Raw genomic sequence first — 23,769 nt, forward strand, 5'->3', positions numbered from 1 at the left:
ATGCTTAACAATGGCATAATTGAAGTGCTTTGCAGCCAATGGGGCTCATCCATAGGGTTGGTACAAACCGGATAGTAACCCAATGGTTGTGTGTGGACTAGGTTAATGCGTTATAATAATGGACTCTTATCCTATCCCACGCATTGAGAACTTGGGACAAGGTACCTGTATCCGAAAGGGCGTCGGAGATTTCAGCTTTTGTAACTCCAGATGGGTAATAGACAATTCAAGTTATGCCATTTGGCATGAAAAACACCCCAGCCACATTTTAAGTTAACTAAGAAAGTGGTTTCAGATTGCCCAATTGTGTGGTATAAATCGACGATCTGGTAATTTTTAGTCAGACATGGAAAGAGAACATTTGAAGCATCCTGGTGGAGTTATTCGATCGACTTCAGGAGGCGATTTGGTGGCAAACCTAGCCAAAACTGAATTTGGAAAAGCAAGTCACTTTCCTTGGCCATACAATTGGACAGGGTCAAAGGTCCCACGGGATGTGAAAACAAAATTATTAGGGAGTTTCCAGGGCCCTCGACACAAAGGGAAACTAATAATAATTAGTTATTAATTTTGTTTTCACATCCCGTGGACCTTTTGACCCTGTCCAATTGTATGGCCAAGGAAAGTGACTTGGCTTTTCCAATTCAGTTTTGGCTAGGTTTGCACCAAATCCGCCTCCTGAAGTCGATCGATAACTCCACCAGATGCTTCAAATAAGTGGATTTTACCTCCAATTTTGCCGAATTTTAGCAGTATGGTCGCTCCACTGATGGACTTGATTTAGAAGCGTAGCAAATTTTCAGTGGACAGCGGAGTGTCAACAGGCATTTGACGGCCTGAAGACTGTGTTAATCACTGCTCCTGTGTTGGCCATCCCAATTACATAAAAACCATTCAAAGTGACTGTTGTTGCGAGTGATGTGGGTGTAGGTACGTGCTCTTAACAAGAAGACGATGAGGACTAGAGCAGCCTTCTTGAAAATTGGTTATTTTCAAAGAAATTAATTAACACCAGAAGAGTATTCAACGATTGAGAAGGAGATTTTGAGCTTGGTGCTAGCTTTGCAACATTTTCAAATTTATATTACCATCAAATAGCTGCAGTGATGTCATTGTGTGGGTGGAGCTGAAGCTGGTGTTCGGCTTTTACTTTCGTTTTGAGCTGGAAGCTGTTTTGTAGTGAGTTTTTGGTTTTGTTTTCAGTTGGATCTGCATTCAAACAAGAGGTGTATTTGATCTCTCTCTCTGCATGCAAAAGAATGTCTTCAGATCACATGATAATTTAAAAATGATCACTGCTTTCTGTGGAGAATTCAAAACCTGCTGTCTTTGTAAAAGGATATTTGATTTATGATGTTGTTCGGAGTTATAGATTATTGTATCTATGGATTATTTGTGTTGGTATTGATAAACTGTTTGCTGTGTGGTTATAAAATGTGAACTGGATTCATAGAATAAACATTGTTTGCTTAAAATACTTATGTCTCTGTTGCACAACACCTGGAAAGTGGGCCTTGTGCTCCCATAACAAAATCTATTAAACATTGTGGTCATATATATATTATATATATATATAATATATATATTTATCAGTATATCCCTGATATACTTTGGTGTTCTTAAAACCCTGGCCATTATACATTAACAAAGCAAGTTAGAGCCATTGTGGTTCATTCCATGGGCGATGCCACGGTTAATCAGAGACTCTGGTGCTTGATTTAAATTGTAAGAAATGTTTGGCAGTTGACCTGTCAGTCATGATTAAATGAAGGGCATGTTTCAATGCCATGACAAAATAGATTCGGCTTGCAACCAATTAAGCGCCCCCTTATCATATAGTATCAAGTTCTATTTACATCTGATATCCTTGCAAAGTGCCTTGATAAAATTTGAAAATCTTTGACAAAATGTCCTTTTTATCTGCACTCCGATTACGTTTTGGTAAGCTATAAACATTGATTTTTTTTTCTGCAATTCTGTGAACAATTTCTCTGTTAAAATATTCCGGAATGCGCTTTTCAAAAAAGTCGATGGGTTCCCATGTCCTGACGCATTTTTGAAGATAAATAATGATGGTGTTTTGGTTGCTCAAGTGTAGTAACGTATTCATCAGTAAATCGAATTCATGTGATTTGTAGACATATCTGAACCCAGGATGTAGTCATAGTCTGATGGAAATTGATAAGGTCTCTACCCCAAGAGAGGGCACAGACTTTTGCGAGGTGAAGATTGGCAGAGGGGATATTATTGGTGACGTTGTATTCTATTTGACTCAGAACCTTTGGTTGGTCTGTCAATGTTACATGTCCGCCTGCGAAAAGAAATTCAAGAATAATAACATATCAACTTATATTGAATCCCCATGATTGCAATGTGAAAAGACTAAATATGGGAAAAAGCATCTGGAGCAATGCAATTAACCCCACAATATATACACAATCATGCAATTTTATTATAGCGACAATGTGAAATACCCATGAATCAGTGATTAAGCAATTAACACAAATCCGTGCTGACTATCCTGGATTAAACTGTATCTTTCCAAATGATCATAAATCCTATCCCTCAGGACCCTTTCCAATAATTTACCTAGTACCGAACTGATGGTTTGCTGCAGGTTCCGGGATTTAGATGTTTCTGTAAGAACAGAGAAGATGGTAAAAGAGGGGCTGGGTGGCATTGTTAATCAAGGAAAGTATTATGGTGGCAGAAAGGAACGTTTGAGGACTCGTCTACTGAGGTATAGGGGCCGAGGTTAGGAACAGGAGAGGCGAGGTCACCCTGTTGGGAGTTGTCTATAGACCTCTGAATAGGTCCAGAGTGTAGAGGAAAGGATTGCAAAGATGATTCTCGACAGGAGCGAGAGTAACAGGGTAGTTGTTATGGGGGACTTTAACTTCCAAATATTGACTGGAAATACTATAGTTCGAGTACTATAGATGGGTCAGTTTTTTGTGCAGTGTGTGCAGGAGGTTTTTCTGACACAGTATGTAGACAGGCCAACAGGGGCGATGCCACATTGGATTTGGTACTGGGTAATGACCCGCCAGGTGTTAGATTTAGATGTAGGTGAGCGCTTTGGTGATAGTGATCACAAATTCGGTTATGTTTACTTTAGCGATGGGCAGGGATAGGTAAATACCGCAAGGCAAGAATTATAGCTGGGGGAAAGGCAATTATGATGCTATTCGGCATGATTTAGGATGTATAGGATGGGGAAGGAAACTGCAGGGGATGGGTACAATCGAAATGTGGAGCTTTTTCAAGGAATAGCTACTGCGTGTCCTTGAGTAAGTATGTACCTGTCAGGCAGGGAGGAAGTTGTTGAGCAAGGGAACTGTGGTTTACTAAGGATGTTGAAGCACTTGTTAAGAGGAAGAAGAAGGCTTATGTTAAGGATGAGACATGAAGGCTCAGTTAGGGCACTTGAGAGTTTACAAGTTAGCCAGGAAGGAGTTAAGAAGAGCGAGGAGAGGACACAAAAAGTCTTGGCGGATAGGATCAAGGAAAACCCTAAGGCTTTCTATAGTATATCAGGAACAAAAGAATGACTAGAGTAAGATTAGGGCCAATCAGGGGAGTAGTGGAAAGTTGTGTGTGGAATCAGAGGAAGATAGGGGAAGCGTTAAATGGATATTTTTCGTCAGTGTTTACACTGGAGAAAGACAATGTTGTCGAGGAGAATACTCAGGTACAGTCGACCAGGCTAGATGGATTGAGGTTTCACAAGGAGGAGGTGTTAGCAATTTTGGAAAGTGTAAAAATAGATAATCCCCTGGGCCAATGGGATTTATCCTAGGGATCTCTGGGAAGCCAGGGAGAAGGTTGCAGAGCCTTGTCCTTGATCTTTATGTCGTCTTTGTCGACAGGAATAGTGCCGGAAGACCTGGAGGATAGCAAATGTTGTCCCCTTGTTCAAGAAGGGGAGTAGAGACAACCCTGGTAATTATAGACCTGTGAGCCTTACTTCGGTTGTGGGTAAAATGTTGGAAAAGGTTATAAGAGATAGGGTTTATAATCAACTTGAAAAGAACAAGTTGATTAGCGATACTCAACCGGTTTTGTGAAGGGTAGGTCATGCCTCACAAACCTTATTGAGTTTTTGAGAAGGTGACCAAACAGGTGGATGAGGGTTAAAGCGTTGATGTGGTGTATATGGATTTCAGTAAGGCGTTTGATAAGGTTCCCCACGGTAGCTATTGCAGAAAATACGGAGTAATGGATTGAAGGTGATTTAGCGGTTTGGATCAGTAATTGGCTACTGAAAGAAAGACAGGGGGTGGTGGTTGATGGCAAATGTTCATCCTGGAGTCAGTTACTAGTGGTGTACCGCAAGGATCTGTTTTGGGGCCACTGCTGTTTGTCATTTTTATAAATGACCTGGAAGAGGGTGTAGAAGGATGGGGTTAGTAAATTTGCAGATGACAAGGAGTCGGTGGAGTTGTGGATAGTGCTGAAGGATGTTATAGGTTAAAGAGGATCATAGATAAACTGCAGAGCTGGGCTGAGAGGTGGCAGATGGAGTTTAATCCAGAAAAGTGTGAGGTGGTTCACTTTGGAAGGACTAACAGGAATGCACAGTACTGGCTAATGGCAAGATTCTTGGTAGTGTAGATGACAGCGAGATCTCGGCATCCAGGTACATAAATCCCTGAAAGTTGCCACCCAGGTTAATAGGGCTGTTAGAAGACATATGGTGCGCTAGCCTTTATCAGTAGGGGGGTTGAGTTTCGGAGCCACGAGGTCATGCTGGCAGCTGTACAAAACTCTGGTGCGGCCGCACCTGGAGTACTGCGTGCAGTTCTGGTCACCACATTATAGGAAGGATGTGGAAGCTTTGGAAAGGGTTCAGAGGAGATTTACTAGAATGTTGCCTGGTATGGAGGGAAGGTCTTACGAGGAAAGGCTCATGGACTTGAGGTTGTTTTCGTTAGAGAGGAGAAGGCTGAGAGGTGACTTAATAGAGACATATAAGATAGTCAGAGGGTTAGATAGGGTGGACAGTGAGAGTCTTTTTCCTCGGATGGGTGATGACCAACACGATAGCTTTAAATTGAGGGGTGGTAGATATAGGACAGATGTCAGAGGCAGTTTCTTTACTCAGAGAGTAGTAGGGGTGTGGAACTCCCTGCCTGCAACAGACTCGCCAGATTTAAGGGAATTTAAGTGGTCACTGGATAGACATATGGATGAAAATGGAATAGTGTAGGTCAGATAGGCTTCAGATGGTTTTCACGGCTCGGCGCAAACATTGAGGCCGAAGGGCCCGTACTGCGCTGTAATGTTCTATGTCCTAACCTGTCTATAATTCCGTAATTCATTTAGGGCCTCTCCTATATCCTGCCCCCTCCGCTCTCCCATTTCCCCCCCATGTTTCTCTCTGTGGCTCCCTCCTCATCTTCTCCGCCCTATTCCATTTGTACCTCCTTGTTTTATTACTTTTTGTGTGCTCTGCCCCGTCTCCTTCTCTTTCCCTAGTCGCTGGTAGCCTCAGCCAGGTGTTGGAACAGGCCGAACGAATGGCCTTTCGGGTTTGTAGAAGCCTCGTCCGACCGTTGGACGGTGTACCAGGTGGAGAAATTCCACGAGGTCTGCCCTCCAGTCCTGAAACTGTGGTGGTGTTGCTGATTGCCAGCCGACTAGGATTCTCCAGTGTGCGATTAAGGAAGCAAAAGCAATGACATCGATCTTCTTCCCCATATGTAGCTCTGGCTCTTCTGATACCCAGAAGACTACCACTCTTGGCCTCGGCCCCATCCTCACCCCCACAACCTTGGACCTTGAACCTCGAAGAAGGCTGCCCAGAGCCCTACAGGTCTGGGGCAGCCTAGAACATTGGGCATAGTTCTCCCTGACACCTTCGGGAAAAGCCTGTTTCATTCGGGTTCTGGTGCAGGTGCGCTCTGTGCACCACTTTAAACTGCATGAGGCTGAGCCTTGCACAGGAGGAGGTGAGTTGGCCCTGCTCAGTGCTTCGCTCCAGAGTCCCACCCACTTTTTATTTTTACTTTGTCCTCCCATTTTCATTTGACTTCGTCCAGTGGTAATCTTGCCCTATCCAGTAACCTTCCATAGACTTTCCCACAGTTCCACCCATTCCTTACTGTCCAGTTTTATAGTTCCTCTAATATGGTGTCTCTTGGGGCCCTGGGGTACCTTGCCATCTCTTTGTGGAGAAAGTGTTTGATTGGGAGGTGTCTGAATTCCTGTCTTTCCTGTTTCAGGTCTTCCATCAGTTCACCCACGGTCATTAGTCTGTCCCTTATGTTGAAGACCCTGATTGTTAGCATCCCCCCATCCTATCTCCATTTTTTAAGGTGGTGGCGAGCATGTCTGTGGGAATTTGTGGTTTCCACAGTTGGGGGCCATGGCAGAATCTCTTGGCAAAATGCTGCTTCATCTGGCTCCATGTCTTTAGTGTGGCTACCACCACTGGACAGGATGTGTATATTGTCGGGGGTGGGGGGGGGGAATGGGTTGGGAGCGCTGCCGTAGTGAGGGTTCGGAGGGTTGTTCCCTTGCCGGAAGCCTGCTACACCCTCGCCCATTTCATATAGGGTTCATGTATTCATCCCTTCACCCTCTCTGCCAGAGCCGCCCAGTGGTAGTATTGTAGATTCGACAGGGCCAGATGCCCATATTTTCCCTCCTTTGCAGTGTCGATTTAGGAATCCTTGCGTTCTTAGCAACCCCCCCCCCCCCCCCCCCCCCTCCCGCCCACCACAAACACCATAATGATTTGTCTATGTTCTGGAAAAAGGACTTGGGGATGAAGATTGGCATGGATCAAAACAGGAAGAGGAACCTCGGCAGTATGTTCATCTTGATCACCCTCTCTTCCATGTCTCTATGTGCCTTATAGGCTATAATTTCTCCACTAATCACGGCCTTCAGTGCCTCCCAGAATGTGAAAGGTGAGACTTCCCCATTCTGGTTATTAGTAATGTACTCGCCTATGCTTTGTTATGTTTTTTGGCAGAAGGCCTTGTCGGCCAAGAGGGTGACATGTAGGGTGCTGGGCACGACCGGTCTCCAACCTCCATAATGTGGAATGAGGTCAGAGATGACTTTCACTGAATATTCCGCCCTTCTTATGCCTGGAAGCACAATTTTCCCACTGCAAAAATGTCTATCCTCAAATATATATTGTGCATCGGCGAAAAGAACGAGAATTCCCTCTCATCGGGGTGAGGAAACTGCCATGGGTCCACCGCCCCCATCTGTTCCATGAATGCTCCCAATTCCCTGTGCCCTCCCAATGCCTGTCTTTTTCCCCATTCTGGGATTTGATCGGTCCATCAGAGGGTCCTGTACGCAGTTGAAGTGGGCCCCCCATGATCAGTTGGTGTGTCATATCGGGGATTTCCGCCATGGTCTTCTTTTCTAGGGGCTTTTCACAGTAACTTCATTGAAGGCTACTTGTGACAATAAGCGATTATTATTATTAAAAAGTCTGTGTCTTCCCAGTTGGCCGTACACTAGAACCACTGGTGCCCCATCCAGGACACCGCTGACCTTGGTCCATAACCATCTTTGTCTCAGTGAAACGCGTTCTCTAACTAATCAATATGGCTCCTCCCCTCGTGCTTGGTACTTTCCACCCACCCTTTCTTACCTGCAGTTTGTCCTTCTCCCTCAGGTGTGTCTCATGCAAGAAAATTATGTTGGCTTTCAGACTTCTTAAGTGGGCGAAGACTCTGAATCTTTTCACTGGGCCATTGACTCCCCTCACATTGTAGGTGATAATCCTGATGGGGGTTTTCTGTCCCCCCGTTCCTGCAGGATCAACCACACTTACCTGGTGGATGTGCCCCAGCACTCCGGGGATACCCTTTGTTAGAGGGCCGTCACAAATGGCCACGGTCACCGTTTCTCACCATGAGGCTGGGACCCTGAGCTCCGGCCTTACCCTTTGTCCAGCGGGCACCCAACATGGCCGCCAACTGTGTGTATGCCACATGCCTGCACTCTAGGGTTTCCCTTGTTTAAGGACCCACCAAGGGCAGCACGGTAGCATTGTGGATAGCACAATTGCTTCACAGCTCCAGGGTCCCAGGTTCGATTCCCGGCTTGGGTCACTGTCTGTGTGGAGTCCTGCACATCCTCCCCGTGTGTGCGTGGGTTTCCTCCGGGTGCTCCGGTTTAGTCCTACAGTCCAAAGATGTGCAGGTTAGTTGGATTGGCCATGATAAATTGCCCTTAGTGTCCTAAATTGCTCTCAGTGTTGGGTGGGGTTACTGGGTTATGGGGATAGGGTGGAGGGGCTGACCTCGGGTAGGGTGCTCTTTCCAACAGACTCGATGGGCCGAGTGGCCTCCTTCTGGACTGTAAATTCTATGAAAAAAAATGTGTTGCTTGCGGCACCACCTTGTTTCCTCGGCTTGCTCCCGACTTGCTGAAGCCAATCCAAGAACCAACTCTTTTTTCCCACCCTGTTTCCTACATGTTCCTTTTCACCCACTGCCTCCCCATCCCCCCTTCTCTGTGTCTACCCACTCCCCATCTCATCTCCACCCCATGCGTTCCCCCTCACTGTCCTGCACCTCCCCCTCTCCCCCCTCTCACCCCCCACCTCTGGCCAGGCACTCTCTCCATGCCGGGAGGTGCGCCGCAGCCCCCACTTACTGTCAGTCTTCCCATGCTAGCTACGCCTGTTAGTACAGTGGCTCCCCTCCCGGGGCTGATCTCGCCCTTACTCACGTGTGCAGGAACTTAGCCAGAAGTTTCTGCTCGGCAATTCTGCGTTGTCACGCATCCTGAAGGCCGCCTTGGAGAATCATAGAACATAGAACAGTACAGCACAGAACAGGCCCTTCGCCCTCAATGTTGTGCCGAGCCATGATCACCCTACTCAAACCCACGTATCCACCCTATACCTGTAACCCAACAACCCCCCGCCCTTAACCTTACTTTTTATTAGGACACTACGGGCAATTTAGCATGGCCAATCCACCTAACCTGCACATCTTTGGACTGTGGGAGGAAACCGAGCACCCGGGAGAAACCCACGCACACAGGGGGAGGACGTGCAGACTCCGCACAGACAGTGACCCAGCCGGGAATCGAACCTGGGACCCTGGAGCTGTGAAGCATTTATGCTAACCACCATGCTACCCTGTTGCCCAATCCTGACTCGAAGATCAAGGCTGAATGCCCTTGACTGCTGAAGTGTTCCCCGACTGGAAGATTCCTGCCTGGCGATTGTCGTGCGATGTCCGTTCATCTGTTGTCGCAGCACCTGCATGGTCTCGCCAATGTACCATGCTTCGGGATATCTTTCCTGCAGCGTATGAGGTAGACAATGTTGGCCGAGTTGCACGAGTATGTTCCATATACCTGTGGGTGGTGTTCTCACGTGTAATGGTGGTACCCGTGTCAATGATCTGGCATGTCTTGTAGAGATTGCCATGGCAGGGTTGTGTGATGACGTGATCGCTGTTCTGAAGGCTGGGTAGTTTGCTGCAAACAATAGTTTGTTTGAGGGTTGCGTGGTTGTTTTAAGGCAAATAGTGGGGGTATGGGGATGACCTTGGCAAGATGTCCGTCTTCGTCGATGGCGTGTTGAAGGCTGCAAAGAAGATGTCGTAGTTTCTTCTCCGCTCCGGGGAATTACTAGACGATGAAGGGTACTCCGTCGGTTCTCTCCCATGTTTGTCTTCTGAGGAGTCAAAGAGATCTGGTCGTGCATGTCCCACAGATGTTTGAAAGTGCAACACAAGTGGACAAGGTAGTCAGAAAGCAGACGGAATGCTTGCCTTAATTGGACGGGCATCGAGTATAAAAACCTGCCAAGTCATGCTACAGTTGTATGGAAACTTGGGTAAGGCCGGAATTGGAATACTGCGCACAATGCTGGTCGCCACACTATCAGAAGGATGTGGAGGCTTTGGAGAGGCTGCAGAGAAGGTTTACCTTGATGATTGCCTGGTCTGGAGGGTGTTAGCTATGTGGAAAGGCTGAATAGATTTGATCTGTTTTCATTAGAAAGACGGAGGGTTGAGGGGTGACCTGATAGAGGTCTACAAGATTATGAGGGGCATGGATAGAGTGGACGGACAGGCACTCTTTCCCAAGGTGGAGGGGTCAGTCACCAGAGGGCATAGGTTTAAGGTCCATGGGGCAAAGTTTAGTGGAGACATGCGAGGCAGGTTTTTTACGCAGAAGGTGGTGAGTGACTGGAACCTGTTGCCAAGGGAGGTTGTGGAAGCAGTTACATTAACATTGTTCAAAAGACATCTTGACAAATACATGGATACGATGTGTATAGAGGGATACGGCACAAGGAAGGTTGGTATCATGACCGGTACAGGCTTGGAGGGCCGAAAGCCTGTTCCTGTGCTGTATTGTTCTTTGTTCTTTGGAGTTCTTTGGAAACCCATAGGCTCGGAATTACAATTTAATATCATTAATTCTGCCTTTGTATAGATTCATATTAAATTTGACATAACACTAAAAGCTATCACCTGCACTCCAAGCTACATATTCCGCTCAATGCTATCCATGGAGGTGATGTGACCATCAATTCACAAGCCACGAGTTGGAAGTGAACAGTGGTTTAATAGTCTTACAACTGAGCCTGCCTGCGATGAGATGAACTGGCAGCAGGCTCACAACCGCATATCTTTATACTTCCAGTTAGTGGGAGGAGCCATGGACGGAACCATGGGCGGAGCCAAGGATGGAGCCCAGTACAAACTCCTCATCTCCCCCTATGGGCAGAGCCGCGCAAGTGCTCGTATACCGATCTTACAAGAACACAACACATACAATATAACACAGTGTGAATTACTAGGATGTGATTCACCACAGGAGGGCAACAATACTAAAGTAATAAACTGGAGAAGTAATACTAAAAGGAATAAAACTGGAGATGTTAAGATTCAAACAGAGGTAAAAAAACCAACATAAGTGTACTTTACTTGAATGCTCGTAGTATTCGGAATAACGTAAATGAGTTGATGGCGCAAATCATCGTGAATGACTATGATTTAGTGACCATTACTGAAACATGGTTAAAGGATGGTCACAACTGGGAGTTAAATATCTGAGGGTATCAAACTATTCGGAAGGACAGAGTGGATGGTAAGGGAGGTGGTGTAGCTCTGTTATTTAAGGATGACATCCGGGCAGTAGTAAGGATGACATCGGCGCTATGGAGGATAAGGTTGAATCCATTTGGGTGGGAAATCAGGAATAGTAAGGCGAAAAAGTCACTGATAGGAGGAGTCTATCGGCCACCAAATAGTAACGTTATGGTGGGGCAGGCAATAAACAAAGAAATAAACTGATGCATGTAGAAATGGGGGATTTAATCTACATGTCGATTGGTTTAACCAGGTCGTCAAGGCAGCCTTGAGGAGGAGTTTATAGAATGTATCCGCGATAGTTTCCTAGAACAGTGGTGTAATGGAACCTACGAGGGAACAAGCGGTCCTAGATCTTGTCCTGTGTAATGAGACAGGATTGATTCATGATCTCATAGTTAGGGTTCCTTTCGGAAGGAGCGATCACAATATGGTGGAATTTAAAATGTGAGAAGGAGGGTGAGAAGGTAAAATCAAATACTAGTGTTTGTGTTTAAACAAAGGAGATTACAATGGGATAGAGAAGAACTAGCTAAGGTAGACTGGGAAGCAAAGACTTTATGGTGCAACAGTTGAGGAACAGTGGAGAACCTTCCAAGCGATTTTTCACAGTGCTCAGCAAAGTTTTATACCAACAAAAAGGAAGGACGTAGAAAGAGGGAAAATCGACCACCGATATCTAAGGAAATAATGGAGAGTATCAAATTGAAGGAAAAAGCATAAAAGTGGCAAAGATTGGTGGGAGTCTAGAGGACTGGGAAATCTTTAGGGGGCAACAGAAAGCTACTAAAAAAGCTATAAAGAAGAGTAAGATAGATTATGAGAGTAAACTTGCTCAGAATATAAAAACAGACAGTAAAAGTTTTTACAAATATATAAAACAAAAAAGAGTGGCTAAGGAAAATATTGGTTCCTTTAGAGGATGAGAAGGGAGTTTTAATAATGGGAGATGAGGAAATGGCTGAGGAACTGAACAGGTTTTTTGTGTCGGTCGTCACAGTGGAAGACACAAATAACATGCCAGTGATGTGCAAGCTAATGGGGCTAAAGGTTGACAAGTCTCCTGGTCCTGATGGAATGCACACCAGAGTGCTAAAAGAGATGGCTAAGGAAATTGCAAATGCACTAGTGATGATTTACCAAAATTCACTGGACTCTGGGGTGGTCCCGGTGATTGGAAATGAGCAAACATGACACCACTGTTTAAAAAAAGGAGGTAGGCAGAGAGCAGGCAATTATAGGCCAGGTGACTTTAACTTCGGTAGTAGGGAAGATGCTGGAATCGATCATCAAGGAAGAAATAGCGAGGCATCTGGATAGAAATTGGTCCATTGGACAGACGCAGCATGGATTCATGAAGGGTAGGTCGTGCCTAACTAGTTTAGTGGAATTTTTTGAGGACATTACCAGTGCAGTAGATAATGGGAGCCAATGGATGTGGTATATCTGGATTTCCAGAAAGCCTTTGACAAGGTGCCACACAAAAGGTTGCTGCATAAGATAAAGATGCATGGCATTAAGGGTAAAGTAGTAGCATGGATAGAGGATTGGTTAATTAATAGAAAGCAAAGAGTGGGGATTAATGGATGTTTCTCTGGTTGGCAATCAGTAGCTAGTGGTGTCCCTCGGATCCGTGTTGGGCCCACAATTGTTCACAATTTACATAGATGATTTGGAGTTGGGGACCAAGGGCAATGTGTCCAAGTTTGCAGATGACACTAAGATGAGTGGTAAAGCGAAAAGTGCAGAGGATACTGGAAGTCTGCAGAGGGATTTGGATACGTTAAGTGAATGGGCTAGGGTCTGGCAGATGGAATACAATGTTGACAAATGTGAGGTTACCGTGAGGGGCCTCACGGTAGCATGGTGGTTAGCATCAATGCTTCACAGCTCCAGGGTCCCAGGTTCGATTCCCGGCTGGGTCACTGTCTGTGTGGAGTCTGCACGTCCTCCCCGTGTGTGCGTGGGTTTCCTCCGGGTGCTCCGGTTTCCTCCCACAGTCCAAAGATGTGCGGGTTAGGTGGATTGGCCGTGCTAAATTGCCCGTAGTGTAAGGTTAAGGGGGGGATTGTTGGGTTACGGGTATACGGGTTACGTGGGTTTAAGTGGGGTGATCATTGTTCGGCACAACATCGAGGGCCGAAGGGCCTGTTCTGTGCTGTACTGTTCTATGTTCTATGTTCTATGTTATCCATTTTGATAGAAATAACAGCAAATTGGATCATTATTTAAACAATAAAATATTAAAGCATGCTGCTGTGCAGAGAGACCTGGGTGTGCTGGTGCATGAGTCACAGAAAGTTGGTTTACAGGTGATTAAGAAGGCAAATGGAATTTTGTCCTTCATTGCTAGAGGGAGGGAGTTTAAGACTAGGGAGGTTATGCTGCAATTGTATAAGGTGTTAGTGAGGCCACACTTGGAGTATTGTGTTCAGTTTTGGTTTCCTTACTTGAGAAAGAACGTACTGGCACTGGAGGGTGTGCAGAGGAGATTCACTAGGTTAATTGGAGACCTCAAGGGGTTGGATTACGAGGAGAGGTTGAGTAGACTGGGGCTGTACTCGTTGGAAATTAGAAGGATGAGGGGGGATCTTATAGAAACATATAAAATTATGAAGGGAATACATAGGATAGATGCGGGCAGGTTCTTTCCACTGGCGGGTGAAAGCAGAACTAGGGGGCATAGCCTCAAAATAAGGGGAAGTAGATTTAGGACTGAGTTTAGGAGGAACTTCTTCACCCAAATGGTTGTGAACCTATGGAATTCCTTGCCCAGTGAAGCAGTTGAGGCTCCTTCATTAAATGTTTTAAGGTAAAGATAGATAGTTTTTTGAAGAATAAAGGGATTAAGGGTCATGGTGTTCAGGCCGGAAAGTGAAGCTGAGTCCACAAAAGATCAGCCATGATCTCATTGAATGGTGGAGCAGGCTCGAGGGGCCAGATGGCCTACTCCTGCTCCTAGTTCTTATGTTCTTATGTTCTTATGTCAGGCAGTGGATGTGGTGTATATGGATTTCAGTAAGGCATTTGATAAGGTTCCCCATGGTAGGCACATTCAGAAAGTTAGGAGGCATGGGATGCAGGGAAATTTGGCTGTCTGGATACAGAATTGACTGGCTGAAAGAAGACAGCGAGTGATAGTGGATGGAAAGTATTCCGCCTGGATGTTGGTGACCAGTGGCGTCCCAAAAGGATCTGTTCTGGGACCTCTCCTCTTTGTGGTTTTTATAAATGACTTGGATGAGGTAGTGGAAGGATAGGTTAGTAAGTTTGCCGATGACACAAAGGTTGGGGGAGTTGTAAATAATGTTGAGGGCTGTTGCAGGTTACAACAGGACATTGACAGGATGCAGAGCTGGGCTGAGAAGTGGCAGACGGAGTTCAACCTTGATAAATGTGAAGTGATTCATTTTGGAAAGTCAAATTTGAATGCTAAATACATGGTTATAGGCAGGATTCTTGGAAGTGTGGAGGAACAGAGGGATCTTGGGGTCCACGTACATAGATCCCTCAAAGTTGCCACCCAGGTTGATCGGGTTGTTAAGAAGGCGTATGGTGTGTTGGCTTTCATTAACAGGGGGATTGAGTTTAAGAGCCCCGAGGTTTGCTGCGGCTTTATAAAACCCTAGTTATACCATACTTGGAATATTGTGTCCAGTTCTGGTCGCCTCATTATAGGAAAGATGTGGATGCTTTGGTAGAGGGTACAGAGGAGATTTACGAGGATGCTGCCTGGACTAGAGGGCATGTCTTATGAAGAAAAGTTGAGGGAGCTAGGGCCTTTCTCACTGGAGTGAAGAAGGCAAAGAAGTGACTTATTAAGAGGTGATGAGAAGCATGGATAGAGTGGATAGCCAGAGACTTTTCCCCAGGGTAGAAATGGCTGTCATTTTAAGGTGATTCGAGGAAGGTATAGGGGAGATGTCAGAGGTAGGTTCTTTACACAGAGAGTGGTGGGTGTGTGGAATGCACTACCAGCGGAGGTGGTGGAGTCAGAGTCATTAGGGACATTTAAGCAACTCTTGGACAGGCGCATTGTCAGCAGTACATTGAAGGGGTGTTGGTTAGGTTGATCTGAGATTAGGCTAAACGGTCGGCACAACATCGTGGGCTGAAGGGCATGTACTGTACTGTATTGTTCTATGTTCGAGGGTTTGGAGAACCCCAAAATGTATCATGGAGTTCACCTGACCCACAAGTTTTAATGGATTGTGGTATGGGGAGCACACGGCCCACTCTACAGATGTGGTACAACTGAGCTTTACAGTACTTTTAATTTAAAACAATGTTTATTTATGAAACCAGTTAACCCTTAATAAACCCACAGTAAACATCTTAACAACTATCAACACTAATAAATTCCTAAAGAATACAGTACTCGATAGATAACCCTTAATAAATTCCCAAACAAAATTCGGAACGCAGCGATCAGGTTTAAATTCACTGAGAGAGTCAGGACTTTGAAATCACCCAATTGATTTGGAGACAATCTTTAATTTACAGAGAGCGATCTTTATGCAGTTCCTTGCTTTGCCTGTAGCTATCCAGCTCTCAAAACAAAATGAACCACACTCTGCAGCAAACAGCCTATAACAAAAGTAGAGCAGACAGACAGCCCAGCTCCACCCACTTTCTGACAGCACTGCAGCTCTCCAATAAACACCCATTTCTTAAAGGTACACCCACTACAGCTATTCGATAAACCCCCATTTCTTAAAAGGTACTCTCACATGACAACGTGAGGACACCACCCACCAGGTATGCCGTGCATACTCATGTGACTCGGCCTACGCTGTCTACCTCATACGCTGCAAGAAAGGATGTCCCAATGTGTTTGTACATTGGCGAGACCATGCAGACGCTGTGATAACGGATGAACGGATATCAAGCGACAATCGCCAGGCAGGAATGTTCCCTTCCAGTCAGGGAACACTTCACCAGTCAAGAGCATCAGCCTCTGATCTTTGGGTCAGCGTTCTTGCAAGCGGTCTTCAGGACATGCAACAACGCAGAATCGCTGAGAGAAACTGATCGCCAAGTTCCTCATGCATGAGTACGGCCTCAACTGGGACCTTGGATTCATGTTGTAATATATTCACCCCCCACCATCTGGCCTGGGCTTGCAAAATCCTACCCAGGTGTGAGACAATTCACACCTACTTAACCTGTGATTATCCCTCTCTCCAGTCACACTGTCTGGACCTGTAAAGACTTATTTACCTGCAAAAACACCTTGATTCAAAGTATCATCTTGCATCATTGACTTTGTCTATGTCTGTGTTTGTGGACCCCATCTCTTCACTCACCTGATGAAGGAGCCGTACTCCAAAAGTTAGTGATTCCAAACAAACCTGTTGGACTTTAATCTGGTGTTATAAGACTTCTTACGATGTCTATCGACGTAAGGGTTCTTCATCACAGAATCCCAATCACTTAGAATGAGGCCATGAAGTTTGCCTCTGGTAGACTCTTCCTTGACCCATTCCCCTGCCCTACCACCGTAACTCCTTCTAACCTGCAGAGCTTTGGACTACGAGAGGAAACCGGAAAATCTGGAGGAAACCCATGCAGTCACAAACCAATACAATCTCCGAACACTGGGGCCCCTGGTGCTATTACCCAGGATTGATAACCGCTGTGCTGCAGTGCCACCCCAAAAACACTGGCACCCAACGTTGGATTTAAAGCCAATGTGGTTTGTGACAGGGAGTGGAGAGGACAAATTAGAAAACTATTGATCAGTGGACCAAGTTTAGAGAGGTGAACTGCTGAATCCGATATCTGAAACATCTCCGTTCTTCTCCCATCCAAATGATCATCCTCACTGAGGAACTTTTTGTGTCCAATCCCTCCTCCATAGAAAACTGCGCACAATGAGCAGGATTAATTTCTGTCTCTTTGTGAGGTTCCTTCGACTGAACTTACCAAACCGCACACTGCAAACTGGAAGGGCAATGGCAACAAACAAATGGGAAAATGGCCATCTTTACCTTCCCATACAATTCACCCACCATCCAAACTTAAGAGACAAAACTCACCTTCCATCAGAACATATAATTTATCAGATCCATTACATTCAATGCGCCATTAGCAACTGATGAATCAGCTATGTAAAACAACCATTAGTTTCGATTCAAGCAACATGTTTGTGGTATCTAATATCATGCCACATCAGGAACTGGAATTGTGGCTGAATAAAACATGGACTGTAAATATCAATAAAGCCACATGCAAGGTTATTCAATTTCAAATCAGAATAGAATTGGTCCGGCTGTTGAGAAAATATCCCACTGGATATTTCCAGGCACGTTCTATACATAAATCAGCATTGAGATATTCTCTCACACAGAGAAAATCTCCAAGCTGATCCAAAATTCCCCGACTGGAATTGCAAAGCACTGTAAATGAATTGAGGTTTTATTGTTATGCGCTAGGGATAGGATTGCATGGTTTTGAAATGGTTATTTTCTAAACAATAAATTTCTATGCTAGCGAGATCAATACTCAAGGTCTCCCTCTCTCTCTCTGAACATACAACATACTAGTGTGTGGAATTGTTGACTTACCAAGCATTACAGCAAGAATCCCTACCAGGCCAGTGCCTGAACCCAATTCGATCACTTTTTTCCCAGCAAAAACAATTTGCGCTTCCTCAAAATAATGACAGAGCACCCGCCCCTGAAATAACATGTTGAATAAAAATAGAATTAATTCACTGCCATCATTAACAACTTTACTGAAGTTCGGGATGTGCTTTGGGACAACGAGAATCCAAGTTACAATTCCTGATGCGCTTAAAGTCTCAATATTGATCGACAGCTAAGAAACAATATGTTGAAACAAACATTCAGGTGGATCATAATGGAAACATAACATGAAAGAGTTAACTTTTAATTTTCACATGGTGTTAATAGCGCATAATTCAGTACACAGAGGGTATTATTCTGACAAAAGTTGACAGGCATCCAGTTGCTGAGTACCATTGTGAAAGGTTGCTTTTCAAAAATAGTATATCAGAAATTTGAATAATGACTTGTGGTATGAATGATAAGCTCCCGAGGAAGACCTGAATTATAGCTCGTAATCTCTGACTGCTGAAGCTGCCCTTGCTCCTTTGTACAGTCTTATGTGGGTGAATATGGTAATAAGATCAGATATGACAGGAGATCAAGAAGATCATATATGGCCAGAGTGGACAGGGAACAGACACTTTTGGTAAATTTGTGACAGAACAATGGAATGCATTCAAGAAGTAACTAGGGAGAATATAAGGATGCCATGTTCCATTCAAGAAAAAATGGTGGGACCAACATATCCAGTGAACCCTGGATATTGACGGATGTACAGTATTGGATAAAAAGATATCGAGGGCAAAAAAACAACAGGAACGCGAGAGGGTTGTAGAATATGCAAGAGAGAACTTAAAAAGGAAATTAGAGGAGCAAAAGTGAACATCAAAGGGTATCTGAATAACTGGTTTAGCACAGGGCTAAATTGCTGACTTTTAAAGCAGACTAAGGCAGGCCAGCAGCACGGTTCAATTCCCATACCAGCCTCCCCAAATAGGCGCCAGAATGTGGTGACTAGGGGCTTTTCACAGTAACTTCATTGAAGCCTACTTGTGACAATAAGTGATTTTCATTTCATTTCATATTGGCAGGTGATTTACAGGTATATTACGATTAAAAGGTTAACTAGGCAAAGAGTATGGCCCATTCAGGACCACAGTAGTAATTTGTGTGTGGAGTCAAAGGATGTAGGTCGGGGTGTAAATGAATACTTTATGTCAGTGTTCAGCCATGAGCGAGGATGGTGTGGGTATATAAATCAGGGAATAGGACTATAATAAAATTAAAGAGATTAACATAGACAGAGAGGTGGTTCTGAGCAGCCTGGGAAATTCAAAAGTCCACAAATCTCCAGGGCCAGATGAAATGTATGGCAGGCTGTGGAGTGAGGTAGGGAGGAAATACCAGGGGCGTGGCAATAATTTTCAATTCCTCTCTGACCACAGGAGAGGTGTCGGATGGTCAATGTTGAACCATTATTCAAGAAGGGAGGTCGGAATAAACCAGGAATCTATAGGGCAGTCAGTATCACCTGTATCACCTCAGCGCTGGGGAAACAATTGGAAACAATTCTGAGATACAGAATTAATCTGCACTTGGAGTCACAGGTGTTTGTCACGAACAGTCACCATGGTTTTATTAATGGGAAGACATGTCTGACCAACTTGGTTAAATTTTTCAAAGTGTTCACCGGGTGTGTAAATTATGGAAATGCAATTGACGCAGACCATTTGGAATTCAAAAGGCTTTTGAACAGGTCCCACATGTGAGACTGAAAGCAAAGATAAGAGCCCACAGGATCCAAATAAATTTGGCAAATTGTATCCAAAATTGGCTGAGTGGCAGGAGGCAGAGGGTAACTAATGATCTAGTGGTGTATTTCTGGCTGGAAGCCAGTGGGGTCCCACAGGGATCACTGTTGGAGTCCTTGCTGCTTGTGGTTTCTATAATGGATGTAGATATGAATGTATAAAGGTTGACAGGTAAGTTGACGGATGATACGAAAATTGGTTGGTTGGTACATAGTGAGGAGGATAGCCTTAGATTACAGGAGAATATATGGTCAGATGGGCGGATCAGTGGCAAATGGAATTCAATCTGAATAAGTGAGAGGTGATACACTTGGCAGGACAAACAAGGCAAGGGAATGCATGATACACAGCTGGACCCTGCAAAGCACTCAGGATCAGAGGTGTGCATTTATACCAATCCCTTACAGTAGCAGAGCAGGTGTGTGTACACTGGTTAAGAAGGCAGATGTTATATTTGCCTTTATTCACCATGGCATAGAGTTTAAGAGCAGTGAGGTTATGCCAGAACTGAAATAAACATTGGTTAGGCCACAGCTAGAGTACTGTCACAGTTCTGGAATTCACATTATGGGAGGCATGCGCTTCAAGGGATGCAGTGGAGATTTACCTGTATGTTGCCTGGACTGGAGAGTTATGAAGAAAGATTGGACAGACTTGGATTGTTTTCCTTGGAGAAGAGGAAATTGAGGGGGACATCATTGAGATGTATAAAATTATGAGGGGCATAAATAGAGAAGACGGGAAGAAACTGTTCCCCTTGGTGTTGGATCAATTACCAGGTGGCATAGATTTAATCAAGGGGGCAGGATGTTTAGATGGGATGTGAGGAAAAACCATTTTACCCAGAAGGTGGTGGGAGTTCGGAACTTGTGTCTGAAAGGTGGAAGCAGCGAGCCTAATTTTATTTAAGAAGATGTGTACTTTGGATCCAAAGCATTCAATAGGGTTTTTTGTGCTGGATGATGCTGTTACTCTATGATTCATTACTATAATTGGGGATAATGAATGAAATGAAAATCACTTATTGTCACGAGTAGGCTTCAATGAAGTTACTGTGAAAAGCCCCTAGTCGCCACATACCAGGCTGGTACGGGAATCGAACCGTGCTGCTGGCCTGCTTGGCCTGCTTTAAAAGCCAGCGATTTAGCTCAGTGAGCTAAACCAGCCCCTGCTACTATCAGGGTATTATGTCACTATTGTCAACATAATAACTGCCGATATAGAGTGGCCTAAGTCTTCAGCATTCAACAATCATTAATTTCAATCGTGCATTCATTTCCAACCCCCTACATCAATTTGACTTTCAGCATCATAATGGAGGTTTAAGCGGATGTTGTTTTGTGTTGGCGAAGACAGAAGGTCTAGATTTGCTTTAAAAAACACTGGGACTTACAGGTTCCCAGATAACTATAGCGACCCCAATGTTTTTGCTGAAGTCCCGAGTGATGTGCAGTTCGTGGCCGCAGAACTCAAAGCGATTGATGACCATGTCGGGGTCCTCCTTGGAGCAGGAACTGGTAGAATTAGTTTTTTCAAGATGTGCGTCCATTTTCCACTCTGAATTTCAGAAACAGGGAAGTGAGACTATCTTCTTTTCCGATTGCCCAACTAAACAAAAGGGATTAAATATTACACACTTTAATCTGGAAAAAAGGAAGTGGAGCTTTTAATCACTTTTCATTGCTTCTGAAATCAAATTGCCAATTGCACATAAAAGCAATATTGTGGAGATGTTGAAGGCCACTCATTGCAGAACGCGACCAACGAAAGTCAGGTTACAGCTAACATGAACTGATAACTTGTGTTCAGACAATGCTGGTGTGGACCTTACATGCGCTTGCTTTTGTAAAATCGCCCCATTTGAGCCAGCATGTGTGATTGTTTCAGTCATAACAGCGAATATTTGTTCGGAGACTTTTACTGGAGAGGCAACTTTAACCAGAATGGCTAACGCACTGTTATGATGCTACCTGATGTGATTTCTGGAAAAGTCAGGTCCTAGAATGGAACCTGGTTTCATTGATCAAACTGTTGTACTTATTTTTAAACCATGGAAGGTATTTAGTTAATAGGTTCCCAGGGGTCTGCTGTTGATTGTTTGACAATAAGATCAAACAAATATTAAACAAGTAACAGAACATAGAACATAGAACAGTACAGAATATTACAGGTCCTTCGGCTCACGATGTTGTGCCGACCATTTATCCTAATCTAAGATCAACTTAACCTCCACCCCTTCAATTTACTGCTGTCCATGTGCCTGTCCAAGAGTCGCTTAAATATCCCTACTGATCTGACTCCACCATTTCTGCTGGCAATGTCTTCCATGCACCCACCACTCTCTGTGTAAAGAACCTACCTCTGACATCTCCTATACCTTCCTCCAAACACCTTAAAATTACGTCCCCTCGTGACAGCCATTTCCACCCTGGGGAAAAGTCTCTGGCTATCCACTCTATCCATGCCACTCATCACCTTGTACACCTCTATCAAGTCACCTCTAGAACATAGAACATAGAACATAGAACACTACAGCGCAGTACGGGCCCTTCGGCCCTCGATGTTGCGCCGACCTGTGAAACCATCTGAAGCCTATCTGACATACACTATTCCATTTTCATCCATATGTCTATCCAGTGACCACTTAAATGCCCTTAAAGTTGGCGAGTCTACTACTGTTGCAGGCAGGGCGTTCCACACCCCTACTACTTTCTGAGTAAAGAAACTGCCTCTGACATCTGTCCTATATCTACCCACCCCTCAATTTATAAGCTATGTCCCCTCGTGTTGGTCATCTCCATCCGAGAAAAAGACTCTCACTGTCCACCCTATCTAACCCTCTTACTATCTTATATGTCTCTATTAAGTCACCTCTCAGCCTTCTCATCTCTAATGAAACAACCTCAATTCCCTGAGCCTTTCCTCGTAAGACCTTCCCTCAATACCAGGCAAACATCCTAGTAAATCTCCTCTGAACCCTTTCCAAAGCTTCCACATCCTTCCTATAATGTGGTGACCAGAACTGCACGCAGTACTCCAGGTGCGGCCGCACCAGAGTTATGTACAGCTGCAGCATGACCTTGTGGTTCCGAAACTCAATCCCCCTGCTTATAAAGGCTAGCACACCATATGCCTTCTTAACAGCCCTGTTAACCTGGGTGGCAACTTTCAGGGATTTATGTACCTGGATGCCGAGATCTCTCTGTTCATCTACACTACCAAGAATCTTGCCATTAGCCCAGTACTCTGCATTCCTGTTATTCCTTCCAAAGTGAACCACCTCACACTTTTCCGCATTAAACTCCATCTGCCACCTCTCAGCCCAGCTCTGCAGCTTATCTATGTCCCTCTGTATCCTACAAGATCCTTCAGCACTATCCACAACTCCACCGACCTTCGTGTCATCTGCAAATTTACTAACCCATCCTTCTACGCCCTCTTCCAAGTCATTTATAAAAATGACAAACAGCAGTGGCCCCAAAACAGATCCTTGCGGTACACCACTAGTAACTGAACTCCAGGATGAACATTTGCCATCAACCACCACCCTCTGTCTTCTTTCAGCTAGCCAATTACTGATCCAAACCGCTAAATCGCCTTCAATTCCATACTTCCTTATTTTCTGCAATAGCCTACCGTGGGGAACCTTATCAAACGCCTTACTGAAATCCATATACACCACATCAACAGCTTTACCCTGATCCACCTGTTTGGTCACCTTCTCAAAAAACTCAATGAGGTTTGTGAGGCATGACCTACCCTTCACAAAACCGTGTTGAGTATCGCTAATCAACTTGTTCTTTTCAAGATGATTATAAACCTTTTCCAACATTTTACCCACAACTGAAGTAACCTGATTATAACCTTTTCCAACATTTTACCCACAACTGAAGTAAGGCTCACAGGTCTATAATTACCAGGGTTGTCTCTACTCCCCTTCTTGAACAAGGGGACAACATTTGCTATCCTCCAGTCTTCCGGCACTATTCCTGTCGACAAAGACGACATGAAGATCAAGGACAAAGGCTCTGCAATCTCCTCCCTGGCTTCCCAGAGAATCCTAGGATAAATCCCATCTGGCCCAGGGGACTTATCTATTTTGACATTTTCTAAAATTGCTAACACCTCCTCCTTTTGAACCTCAATTTCATCTAGCCTGGTCAACTGAACCTGAGTGTCTTTCTCCAGTGTAAACACTGACGAAAAATATCCATTTAATGCTTCCCCTATCTCCTCTGATTCCGCACACAACGTTCCACTACTATCCTTGATTGGCCCTAATCTTACTCTAGTCATCCTTTTGTT

The 23,769-nt window shown here is 44.7% G+C and overlaps 1 pseudogene; it reads right to left on the reverse strand.

The window, feature by feature from the left end:
* Positions 1–1,625: 1,625 nt before the first annotated feature.
* The window catches only part of LOC119975173, a 29,446-nt pseudogene continuing 7,302 nt past the window's right edge, over positions 1,626–23,769 (reverse strand).

The sequence above is a fragment of the Scyliorhinus canicula genome, chromosome 12, assembly GCF_902713615.1.
Source record: "Scyliorhinus canicula chromosome 12, sScyCan1.1, whole genome shotgun sequence".
Classification (NCBI taxonomy): Eukaryota; Metazoa; Chordata; class Chondrichthyes; order Carcharhiniformes; family Scyliorhinidae; genus Scyliorhinus; species Scyliorhinus canicula.